We start from the raw sequence: 12537 nt of genomic DNA on the forward strand, positions 1-12537 counted from the left end.
CATGAGAGATCTAGAACCCTGCAGAACCAAACACACTGAAGAACAAACAGGGCAGGGTTTATTCTTCATCCTTCATCAGCGAGACTGAAACATGTATGTGTGTATATATGTGTATTTCAGCAGTGGGGGGTCACATGTTCACTCCTGCTAGTATCTCTGGTGGGTTGAGGTTTATATACAGTAACAGAGCTCATAATTAATGCTTGTCCAGGACTTGAAGGGAAATAAATGTGAAAAAAGAGAATTTTACTATTCTGATTAAAACATCTAATTAGAGAAGCACATAAATCTTGGTGAGAATGAATCTGGTTTTATCACATTCTGTGTAAACGGTGATTTATAGCGGATCAGTAACAACAAGATCACACAGTCTGTCTGAGAGAGAATCTCCTGGAGAAATCAAAACAAATGAACACAACTGCACACAGAAGAAACATACAAATGTAACTTAGTTCTTATATTTATAACAGACAGTCTAGTTAAGCAATAATTAGTGAAGAGCGAAGTTTTCCTGGAAACCATGATTCAAAATTTAACATTTTAAAGAGTTAAAAACAAGTTGTTCATACACATTTTAGTTCAATATTTGATATATTTGTCACAGTTGACAAATGGCTCCATTTGGTTAATAATGAAAATAGTTCCAAACAAAGATGACAGCAGGACAGTCTCTGAGCAACACACAGCAGTCCCAGACAGCAACATACACTGAAAACCCTAATAAGTTGACTGTAGAAAAGGCCCCAAAGTTATGTTATTGTTGCTATTATTTAGTACAGTTGACCATAACGTGCTTTATGTTTCACTTTACTCCCGTTTATTCAGTGTTTGTAATAGGGTAGCAAAGGCGCGCGCTGGTTTGTATATTATATCTGACGTCACGCAGTAGTATGCAGTACGATAGAGATGGTCAGTCGGTTGTCACGCAGTTAGTATTCAGTATGATAGAGATCATCGGTCGGTAAAATTATAATTGTGAGTGACACTTTCCTCAGCGTGTGCGTGAATGAGAAAAGTAAGTAAATCTGCTGCATTACTCGTGATATTGTATTTCTTGGACAGCTGTTATTTCTGATGTTCGATATGGATGAGAGTTAGGAGCTTAAGGGTCGTTACACGACCGCTGTGTTAATTATATTCACGTTTGTACGTTACTTTCTAGCTTCGGTCCACCTGACTCAGTACGTTGGGTTAAATGGGTCACATCGTGTTCAGACATGTTTAGTTTATTCAATACTTGTTGTTATGAATGTTAAGTGCTCTGTGGCTGAGTAAAATATGAAGTGGTGTTAAATATCATTATCTGGACCGCTATTGATGCTTTAAAGTATATCATAGAAGACAGAAAGTTCTATCTACGTTATTGATAACTTAATGCATGATAGAAAATCTGAGAAGTGTCTGAATCCTTTCTCTCTGCTTACATTTTAGGGTTTAAGAGATATAGTCATATTCTGACTACTGTTTAATTTATGTTTGTAATGTTTATTAGTGCTTAAGGAGGAATGAGTGTATGCATATGTTTCCTTTATTCATTTGTATTTGTTCTCTCTTTATAGAAACCACACTAGAAATTACTCTCACCTTTAAACTCACTCATACAAGAAAATGGAGGAATAAACAGAATAATAAGAATTATCTCTCCGCTCTTTATTTCATACTCTGGAATATTTGGCCTTAAGTGGTGTTCTGGCCGACACAACTGAGTGAACCTGGTGATACACCCAGAATTAGCACCTAGACTGAGCGTTTACCCATTATCTTCACTTCATTGATGGTCCTTCGAGCCGGATATCACTGGGTTTACGTCAGAGATGGAATTACATCCAGAGTATGATGTTTGTGGTGCACGTCCCAAACGGCACATTCGCCCACCTGTGCGCTATGCAGATTATGAGGTTGATTATAGGGGCTACATCGGTGAGAGGTACAGAGAGGAATTAGAGAGTACTCACCAGGAGGGAAATGCCAGGATGACACCCCTCACCTCCCCTTATGACTCTTCCCTTCGCCTGCAGAGGCGGGATGCTATTCTTCAGGAGATGGACCTGGGCTATAGGGCGGAGAACCAACAGCCCAGCCAGAAGAATCAGCTAGCCCCCCAGCGGTTTCCAGAGAGAGAGTTTAGGGAACAGCTACGAGATTACTCTACTCCCCTGCCTTCAGTGCTGCACCCCAAACATCCACAGGAGGAGAGCCGAGTTGAGTTAGATGACATTCGTCATGAAAGACACCTTCTGCAGCAGACACAGCGGGACATGGCATCAGACTTAGTCGAGCTTAGAGCATTGCGAGCAGACATGAAACAGTTAGTAGATGCTGTTCGCAACATGCAGAGTCCAACCTCTATTCATACCAGAAAGCCAGAGTTAACGGTGATGTCGCCATGGCCACCTGTTGAACGCAAACCTAAAGCTGAGGAAGAGGATGATTGGCCTGCACCACCACCATGGCCAGACCCAGAATTGGACGAGCCTCTCCCTAGTGTCCCACCTATAGCACACTCGCTTATCAGTAGAATAGATGAGGTTCCAAGAATTAAGGAAGAAGCACCACCAGCCCCAGCTCCTAACATGTTTGTGGGCCAGCCACAAGTTAATCACTCAGCACGTGAGGCCCTTCCTACCGTCAGGCCATGGGAGGACACTGCACGTCATCCACCTCCCTGGTTCAAGCCCATTCAGTTTTTGCCGCAGACACACAGATTACCTTCAGCTGAGCCCAAGTACCCTACTGCTTATGGTGGTCAACGGAGTGAGCTTGGCTCCAACCTAACGCCCCAGCAGCGCCATCCAGGCATGGCATGGGCACAGCCCCCGCCTTTTAGCTCACCTCAGGATCGTAACTACAGCATCCCAGAACCAAGTTACCGTGGGCCACGCCCAACAATCCGCAACTTCTCAAGTCGGGACCCAAGTGAGTTCGCGCGGCTCAAGATCTCATTGGAGAACCTCCTACCACATGATGCATCTGAGCTGTTTAAATATCAAGTGTTGGTCGATCACCTGCAACTAGAAGAAGCCAGGTTAATAGCAGATGCTTACCTTAACTCCCCAACACCCTTCTCAGACACAATGGTTGCCCTCAATGACAAGTTCGGCCGGCCACATCAGATAGCGCTGAGGCGTATTGCTGCTGTGATGGACTCACCAGACATAAGGCGGGGAGACTTTGCCGCCTTTGAGAAGTTTGCACTACAGATACAGTCACTGGTGGGGATGCTGAAGACGCTTGGCCACGAGGGTGAAGTGGAACTACAATGTGGCTCACATGTTGCTCGTCTGTTGAGCAAGCTGCCGCCTGAGCAGAGAGCAGAGTTTCGCCGCTGCATGTACCATCAGGGCACACAAACCCACACCTTAACTAATCTTTCAGATTGGTTGAAATACGAGTCTTGGTGCCAGGACTCTGAAGGACAGTTAGCTGTGAGAGGAGCTCGGGAGAAGCCGGTGTCCAGATATGAGGGTAGGAAGGGTAAGCAACCTACTACTGTCCTCCATGGTGTGAAGGACACTGCTAAGAAATCTGAGGCTCCAGTTCCAAGCAGCTCCTTCAAAAGGATCAAGAGCAAGCCATATTGTCCATTCTGTAATAATGAGGAACACTACCTTAGCCAGTGCACAGAGGTATCCAGGCTAACAAAGGATCAGCTGACCGAATGGATAAAAAGTAACAAGAGGTGTTGGCGATGTGCACGGCCACACCAGGCGGCCCAGTGCAACTTAAAAAAACCATGCAGCCTATGCCAAGGGAAACATCTCCAGGTTCTGCATGAGGTGTATATGAGGTCATCCAAGGAGGCAGCGTCAACACCGGCAGCAGAAAGCCAAGGCACCAGGGGGACAACAGAGGTTCTGTATTTAGACAGACCCACTGAAGGCAGTCGGGTCCTTCTGAAAGTTGTCAAAGTCCGCCTTCACCATGGTGACCAATCAATCAACACCTATGCCATACTTGATGACGGTTCAGAGAGAACTATGCTATTGTCAGATGCTGCAGAGAAGCTAGGTGTGCAGGGGATTCAAGAGGACCTACCACTACGTACAATTAGAGAGGAAGTGCAGACACTTCGTGGTGCATCAGTGTCGTTCTTTATTTCTTCGCCATTAAACCCAAAGACCAAGTTTAAGATTACCAGTGCATTCACTAGTGGTCGTATTGGACTAGCTGCCCATACTTACCCCATGGAGCAACTCCGAAACACCTACAAGCACCTCACTGGCCTTCCCATACGGACTCTTATAAATGTTAAACCCCTGCTTCTCATTGGGAGTGACCATCCCCATCTCGTCACTCCCATTGAACCTGTCAGATTGGGACCTCCAGGTGGGCCTGCTGCCATCCGCACAAGGCTGGGCTGGACTCTGCAGGGCCCATCGAGTGTAGTCCGTCACCACGCCCAATCACGGCAGTGTCTATTTACAACAGTAACACCCCAGGTGAGCGAGCTTATGAAACATGTTGAGAGATTATGGCAGGTCGACATTGTTCCATTCAGAAGTGAGAAACTAGTTACTCGTTCAAGGCAGGACCAAGAGGCCATCAGCATCCTGGAGACCAAAACCATCAGGGTAGAGGTTGATGGCATTCTCCGTTACGCAACCCCACTGCTCCGCCGGAAAGACATGCCGCTCCTTCAGGCTACCAAAGAAGCCGTCATGCCCTGTTTACGAAGTGTAGAGAGGCGACTTGCCAGAGATCCTGCACGAGCAGAAGCTTACAGAGTGGAGATGGAGAAACTAATAAAGGCGGGCTCTGTCATCAAGTGTGGACCGAAAGTTTCAGACAAGGAAGGTTGTGAGGAATGGTATATCCCTCACCATATGGTGAGCCATAATGGCAAGAATAGGCTGGTATTCAACTGCTCCTATCCGTATCGAGGGCAGAACCTCAATGACCATCTACTGCCTGGGCCGACCTTAGGAGCATCACTCCTGGGAGTTCTGCTAAGATTCCGAGAGCATGCAGTTGCAGTTAGCGGAGACATTCGAGGCATGTTCCACCAAGTTCGCCTCCTCCCAGAGGATCGTGCTCTGCTCAGATTTCTTTGGCGCGACATCAGTCAAGAAGGACCTCCTGCAGTGTACGAGTGGCAGGTGCTACCGTTTGGTACAACGTGTAGCCCCTGCTGTGCCACATTCGCCTTACAGCGCCATGTCTCTGATAACAGCCAGCCAGATGAAGATGTGAGGATATCAGTTCAGAAATGTTTTTATGTAGATAACTGCCTCCAGAGTGTTCCCACAATTGTGGAAGCGAGGCACCTAGTCAACAAACTACGAGCCATTCTTGCGTCTGCAGGCTTCGATCTACGTCAGTGGGCCAGCAATGAACCAAGTGTAATAAGTCACCTACCAGAAGAGAGCTGCTCTGCTAGTGTTGAGTTGTGGCTGGCTCAGGACAAGATCGATACCCCAGAATCTACTCTAGGGCTAAGCTGGCTCTTCCACACGGATGTTCTTGGTTACAAGCATCGCCATGTGGAGTACGGTGTCCCCACGATGCGTAATATCTACAAGGTGCTGGCGAGTCAGTACAATCCACTCGGCTTCATCCTACCCTACACCACCAGGGCTAAGATAATCGTCCGACACCTTTGGGACAAACACAGGGGATGGGATGATCCACTATTACCGCAGGAGCTTCTGCAGCAATGGAAAGACTGGGAAGAAGAACTACAAGTCTTACCTCAAGTCACCCTGGCCCGACCGTACTTGTCAAAGTCTGTGGACATCTCCGGTCTTCAGAGAGAGGTGCATGTATTTTGCGACGCCTCAGAAGAGGCGTATGGTTCAGTGGCGTACCTCCGGACCACTGACCAACATGGTGAAGTGTATCTGTCATTCCTGATGGCCCGTTCCAGAGTCGCTCCTAAACGATTTCACTCTATGCCCCGATTAGAACTCTGTGCTGCCCTTACTGGTGCACAGCTCTCTCAGGTGCTAAAGAGGGAGCTTACCATCCACATTGATCGAACAACCCTTTGGTCAGATTCCACAACGGTGCTGACATGGCTGAGGTCTGAATCCTGCCGGTTTAAGGTCTTTGTGGGCACCCGCGTGGCTGAGATACAGGAGCTGACTGACGGGCATGCCTGGAGATATGTTGATACTGCAAGAAACCCTGCGGATGACGTAACACGCGGAAAGAAGCTGCGAGAGCTTATTCAACCAAATAGATGGAGCCTGGGACCAGCCTTCCTCCTGAACAGTCCAGCCTCATGGCCAGAGGACCCCACTGTTGACCAAACAGAAGATACCTCAGAGCTACGCAAACCTATCTTCTGTGGGGTCGCCGCCATTGCATCAAGCCAGTCAACTTCAGAACTGGGCCAATACAGCTCGTGGAAGGAGTTGTTGGAAGGGACAGTGCAGTAGCTGCATGGGGCGGCCAACTCTAATGATAAGCCCACAGCTGAAGACTACCGACAGGCTGAACAGTTAATATTTCAGAGGGCTCAGAGGGATAGTTTTCAGCAGGAGTACCACCTTCTGAAAGCTGGTAAACCTGTCCCCAGCTACAGTCGACTTCGCATGCTGTCTCCAGAGCTGGATGAAAAGGGAGAGCTCATTCGTGTTGGAGGACGACTCCGTCGAGCAGAAGGCCTAGAACTGACGACTCTTCATCCAGTCATCTTGGACCCAGGTCATCGAGTAACTACGCTCTTGATTCAAGACTTTGATAACCGCCTCCACCACCCAGGACCAGAGAGGGTATTCGCCGAGCTTCGACGCTCCTTCTGGATCCTGCGAGGACGTGAGGCTATCCGGCGCTACCAGTATAGCTGCGCTGACTGTAGACGATGGAGGGCAAAACCTGCAGTGCCGAAGATGGCAGACCTGCCATCAGCCCGTCTGCGCCTTTTCAAGCCTGCTTTCTATTCTACGGGGATGGACTGTTTTGGGCCATTTGAGATCAAAGTGGGCCGGCGCCGGGAGAAGAGATGGGGGATCATTTTCAAGTGCCTCACAACTAGGGCGGTGCACTTGGACCTCCTTACTGCTATTGATACGGATGCTTTTCTGATGTCCCTTCGTCGGTTCATTGCCCGTAGAGGAACGCCTGCAGAGCTGTTCTCCGATCAGGGGACAAATTTCAAGGGAGGTGAGCGGGAACTCCGTGAAACTTTCACTGAAATGTCTAAAGAACTACGACATCTCCTTGCACCACAGAAGATCTCCTTCCGCTTTAACCCCCCAGCAGCTCCCCATTTCGGAGGGGTGTGGGAGAGGGAGATACGCTCAGTTAAGAGCGCACTCTATGCCACAGTCGGTGCTCAGCCTGTTCCAGAAGAAGTGCTTCGGACCGTACTTACTGAGGTGGAAGGGATCCTTAACAGTAAACCCTTGGGTTATGTGTCTTCAGATGCTAGCGACCCAGATCCAGTGACTCCCAGTGTTCTTCTCATGGGGCGGCCTGATGGTTCGCTACCTCAGGTAGTCTACCCCGAAAGTGAGCTCATCTGTCGCCGGCGTTGGAAGCACTCCCAAATCTTGGCTGATCACTTCTGGGCCCGTTTCATCCGACTCTATTTGCCGAGTCTACAAGCTCGCCAGAAGTGGCAGGCTACACCAGCTGATATTGCAGGGGACTGTGTAGTGATGATCGCTGATCCGCATCTTCCGAGGGCCCTCTGGCCCATTGGAAAAGTAGTCAAGACTCATCCCAGCCCTGACGGGCACATCAGGTCCGCTGATGTAAAGGTGAAGGAGAGAATCTACACCCGGCCAGTTGCCAGGCTGGTTGTTCTCCCTGCACTTCCTTCTGGTGAAGATGGAGATGGTTTCACTCCTGCCACTACACCCCAGCCATAGAACTTTGTTGCCTTTAGTGATGAGCAAATGTATTACATACATTTGGGGGCGGCTGTAGAAAAGGCCCCAAAGTTATGTTATTGTTGCTATTATTTAGTACAGTTGACCATAACGTGCTTTATGTTTCACTTTACTCCCGTTTATTCAGTGTTTGTAATAGGGTAGCAAAGGCGCGCGCTGGTTTGTATATTATATCTGACGTCACGCAGTAGTATGCAGTACGATAGAGATGGTCAGTCGGTTGTCACGCAGTTAGTATTCAGTATGATAGAGATCATCGGTCGGTAAAATTATAATTGTGAGTGACACTTTCCTCAGCGTGTGCGTGAATGAGAAAAGTAAGTAAATCTGCTGCATTACTCGTGATATTGTATTTCTTGGACAGCTGTTATTTCTGATGTTCGATATGGATGAGAGTTAGGAGCTTAAGGGTCGTTACACGACCGCTGTGTTAATTATATTCACGTTTGTACGTTACTTTCTAGCTTCGGTCCACCTGACTCAGTACGTTGGGTTAAATGGGTCACATCGTGTTCAGACATGTTTAGTTTATTCAATACTTGTTGTTATGAATGTTAAGTGCTCTGTGGCTGAGTAAAATATGAAGTGGTGTTAAATATCATTATCTGGACCGCTATTGATGCTTTAAAGTATATCATAGAAGACAGAAAGTTCTATCTACGTTATTGATAACTTAATGCATGATAGAAAATCTGAGAAGTGTCTGAATCCTTTCTCTCTGCTTACATTTTAGGGTTTAAGAGATATAGTCATATTCTGACTACTGTTTAATTTATGTTTGTAATGTTTATTAGTGCTTAAGGAGGAATGAGTGTATGCATATGTTTCCTTTATTCATTTGTATTTGTTCTCTCTTTATAGAAACCACACTAGAAATTACTCTCACCTTTAAACTCACTCATACAAGAAAATGGAGGAATAAACAGAATAATAAGAATTATCTCTCCGCTCTTTATTTCATACTCTGGAATATTTGGCCTTAAGTGGTGTTCTGGCCGACACAACTGAGTGAACCTGGTGATACACCCAGAATTAGCACCTAGACTGAGCGTTTACCCATTATCTTCACTTCATTGACTGAACTAAATTTATTGAGTAAACTTGTTGCCTCAATTTAATTGAGTAATGGAGTCTCCCAAAACTTACATATTTAAGTTTATTTAACTTGACGGTTTTGTAGACTACCTAAATCCCTCAGAGGTCACCATTGTGGTGGAAAGTGTTTGGTTTAGTTGGGATCTTGGTCCAGTTACTTCTTGTGTTAATTTGTCTCTTGCTGCTGTTTTTGTGGTGAAAAAAGACAAATTTAAATGAGCTCAGTTGTTATTTGATGTTTTTTTGTTGATGAGAAAATCATCACATAATACGTATTTGAGATCATAAAATAAGTTTTGTTTGATATTTTTAACAGGCACCAAGATTAAAATACTTATTTTAAAGATGGACAAAATGAATGTGTTTGAAATAATTTGAGTAAAAGAATCAATCAAGTACTCACACACACAGACTTCTAGATGTAGCATATGCATCACAATAATGGTGACAAACAAAAGAGCTCCATAGCACAAACTCATCCTTATTTTCCAGCCTTTTTTGTTCTGATTGTCACCATTGATGTGATGCATATCCAAAATCTTGATGTCTGTTTGTGACGACATGATTGGTTTTCTAAAAGTAAGTACATTGTTTTATCTACAAAGTTTATATCCATAAAAGTATATCCATAGTTGCAGCAATACATTTTATTTTACTATTATTAGTCACCATTACAAGCAAGATATGTGTATGTTAGATCTCAACTCTCTTTGCCACAGTAACAGTGTTTTACAACACACAAGTTACAGCAGCAAGAGACAAGCTAGCACCAACAAAGAGCTGATAACACCTGAGCTCTTTTAAGCTTCATCTTTCTTCACCACAAAAACAGCATTTTAAAATATACTGTTATAGCAGCAAGAGACAAGCGAATATAAGAAGTATCTGGACCAAGATCCCAACTAAACCAAACATTTTCCACCACAATGGTGACTTCAAATGAATCAAGTATGCACATTTAAACCTCTGTTAATTCTCATTAAGAGCTTCTCTAGATGTCTGACAGAAATAAAGTCACAGAACCTTGTAAGGAGGATATGTGAACATCTATATCGGATGTACAGAAGACATAAAAAAACATAAAAAAAAGACGTCATAAAAACATTCTCTCCTCAGTGGATGTCTTTTCAATGTCTGCAAAGACATAAAAATACTTTTTTTTTTTTTTTTTTACAGTGCAGTATAGGGTTAACTGTATTTTCATAAATATTGTGACAGTTTGTCAAAAGGTCAAAGTTTAAATATGCTGTTATTTGTTTTACTTCAGTGTGCTGTCAAGAATAAGAACATCATTTTCAGTTAAATTTACATGTTGAGTTAACTTAAATATATAAGTACACTTGAAATTAGTACCAAGTTAAGTGAACATAATTGTTTAAGTACATTAAATAAGCATCAAGTTTGGTGAACTGAGTGATTTAAGTACAATCTACAAAACCGTCAAGTTAAATAAACTTAAATATGTAAGTTTTGGGAGACTCCATTACTCAATTAAATTGAGGCAACGAGTTTACTCAATCAATTTAGTTCAGTCAACTTATTAGGGTTTTCAGTGTACAGTCTACAAAACCATCAAGTTAAATAAACTTAAATATGTAAGTTTTGGGGGACTCCATTACTCAATTAAATTGAGGCAATGAGTTTACTCAATCAATTTAGTTCATTCAACTTATTAGGGTTTTCGATCTAACGAGTTGAGCAGTAACTTTAGCTGCCATGTTCTTTCGCTCAAAGGAAAACGATTGGGCCACTTCATCAAATACTTAAGTTGTCCTTTCAATAATCATCTCAAAATCACATACCACAAGGATTTAAATTAACATATTTCACCAGTAGAAATCATGCAAAACAACTTTATATCTACATAATTTTAGTCACCGAACATAGTACACAAAGAAAAACTTCCTCTTGAATTGTAGTTCAGCAACCAAACAGACCAAAAGGACGAATTTTGTAACCCACCAATCAGTGCTTTTGTTCTCTTGTTGCTAGGCAGAATTTTTCCCATGGCCAATCACATTAAAGGAAGAACAGAGTAACGTTGAGTTTTTCGAAAGGATTACTCATGATTTTGAGCTCACAACACTTGAAATCTTAAGTTTATGCATTTTTAAGGTAAATTAGTTAAATTAACTCATATTTTTAAGTGACAGGGCCAAAATGCTAAATTTTAAGTAATGTTTAGTCAACACTACTTGATTTTTTAAGTCAAGGCAACATTAAGGTTTACAGTGTAGTGTTGGCCCAGATCCGGCCCACATCTGGCCCGCGTGAAATCCATGCGGGCCAGATGTGGGCCGGATGTGGGCCAAAACTGCTTGCTGTCTGGGGTGTTTCCTTACTGAATGATAAATGTTTTTGAGTTTTGAATCATTTAAGTCAATGATTCAGTGCTCCATTTATAAAGACAGACACTTGCTTCATTCTTGAATCAGTTGACTGAACGAATCCTTCGAAGGCATGTTTCAATGACTCATTAATTAAGACTGGTTTACTTTCATAGTAGCTTACCTTTGCATTTTTTACATAACATTTCATATATTATATATATATATATATATATATATATATATATATATATATATATATAGGTATTGCTCTTTCACCAGTAAACACAAAGCAACAGAATGTGGACTCATACACATGGTTTATTTAATCTCATGTAATGTGCTGATTTATTAGGCTTTTTATTATTTAAAATAACACCAACGATTTATGCACTCAGTCTGTCTATAATATGAAAACTGGTGAAACAAAGAAAAATATGATAACAGTGAAATCCCTAATAGTTATTCCACTAATTCAGTAGGCTTTTTCTGTATTAAAACAGCAGTGGTTAAGTAAATGCATTTATTCATCTTCCACAATCACAAACTATATATTCCAGAGCTCATGACGTGTTCATTTAGATCGATGAACTCCAGCCTGTTACCACTGATGTTCACTCAGAAAGTCGTCCTGTTTTGTGGACATTCACACAGAGATCAGTCATTAGTCAGCCACAGCATTTGACGACTGATTTATAAAAATCATTTCAGCTTTAAGAAGTGTTTCAACATTGCATCAACTACTGATGAACACATTGATTTTTATTTGAATCATCACTCTGTAGTTTATTTAACCATGCATTTCTGTGTATTCGGAAGGCGTTTGTCTTTCAAACACATTAAAACACACAAATTCACAAACTTTTGTCATCTGATCCTCTTTCACCAAATATATTTACTTGAAGTACCTCGGAGATTTTAAAAGATATTTTAACACTTTGCATGTTCATGGTTCTCTGACGTTAGTTATGTCCACATGACATGCAATAAACAAATGAAATGTATTTATTTTTTTAGTAAGATTTTATTTTGATTGATTTTAATATTATTTATTTTAATGTATATTTTTTTACAATTTAATTAATTATCTTTTTATTAATGTTACAAACCCTAGTTTGGGAAACCTTGATGTAATGTAATGCTTAACACACTTCATGTTAGTAACAAATGGAATATATTATATACGTATGTATTTTTATGTCAATATAGTAGAATATTATCCTGTTTAAATCAAGTTAGGTCAAAAGTAATCTAAAAGTAGTCTGATTAGATTACCTGAA

The sequence above is a fragment of the Carassius auratus genome, unplaced genomic scaffold (assembly GCF_003368295.1).
Source record: "Carassius auratus strain Wakin unplaced genomic scaffold, ASM336829v1 scaf_tig00216113, whole genome shotgun sequence".
Classification (NCBI taxonomy): domain Eukaryota; kingdom Metazoa; phylum Chordata; class Actinopteri; order Cypriniformes; family Cyprinidae; genus Carassius; species Carassius auratus.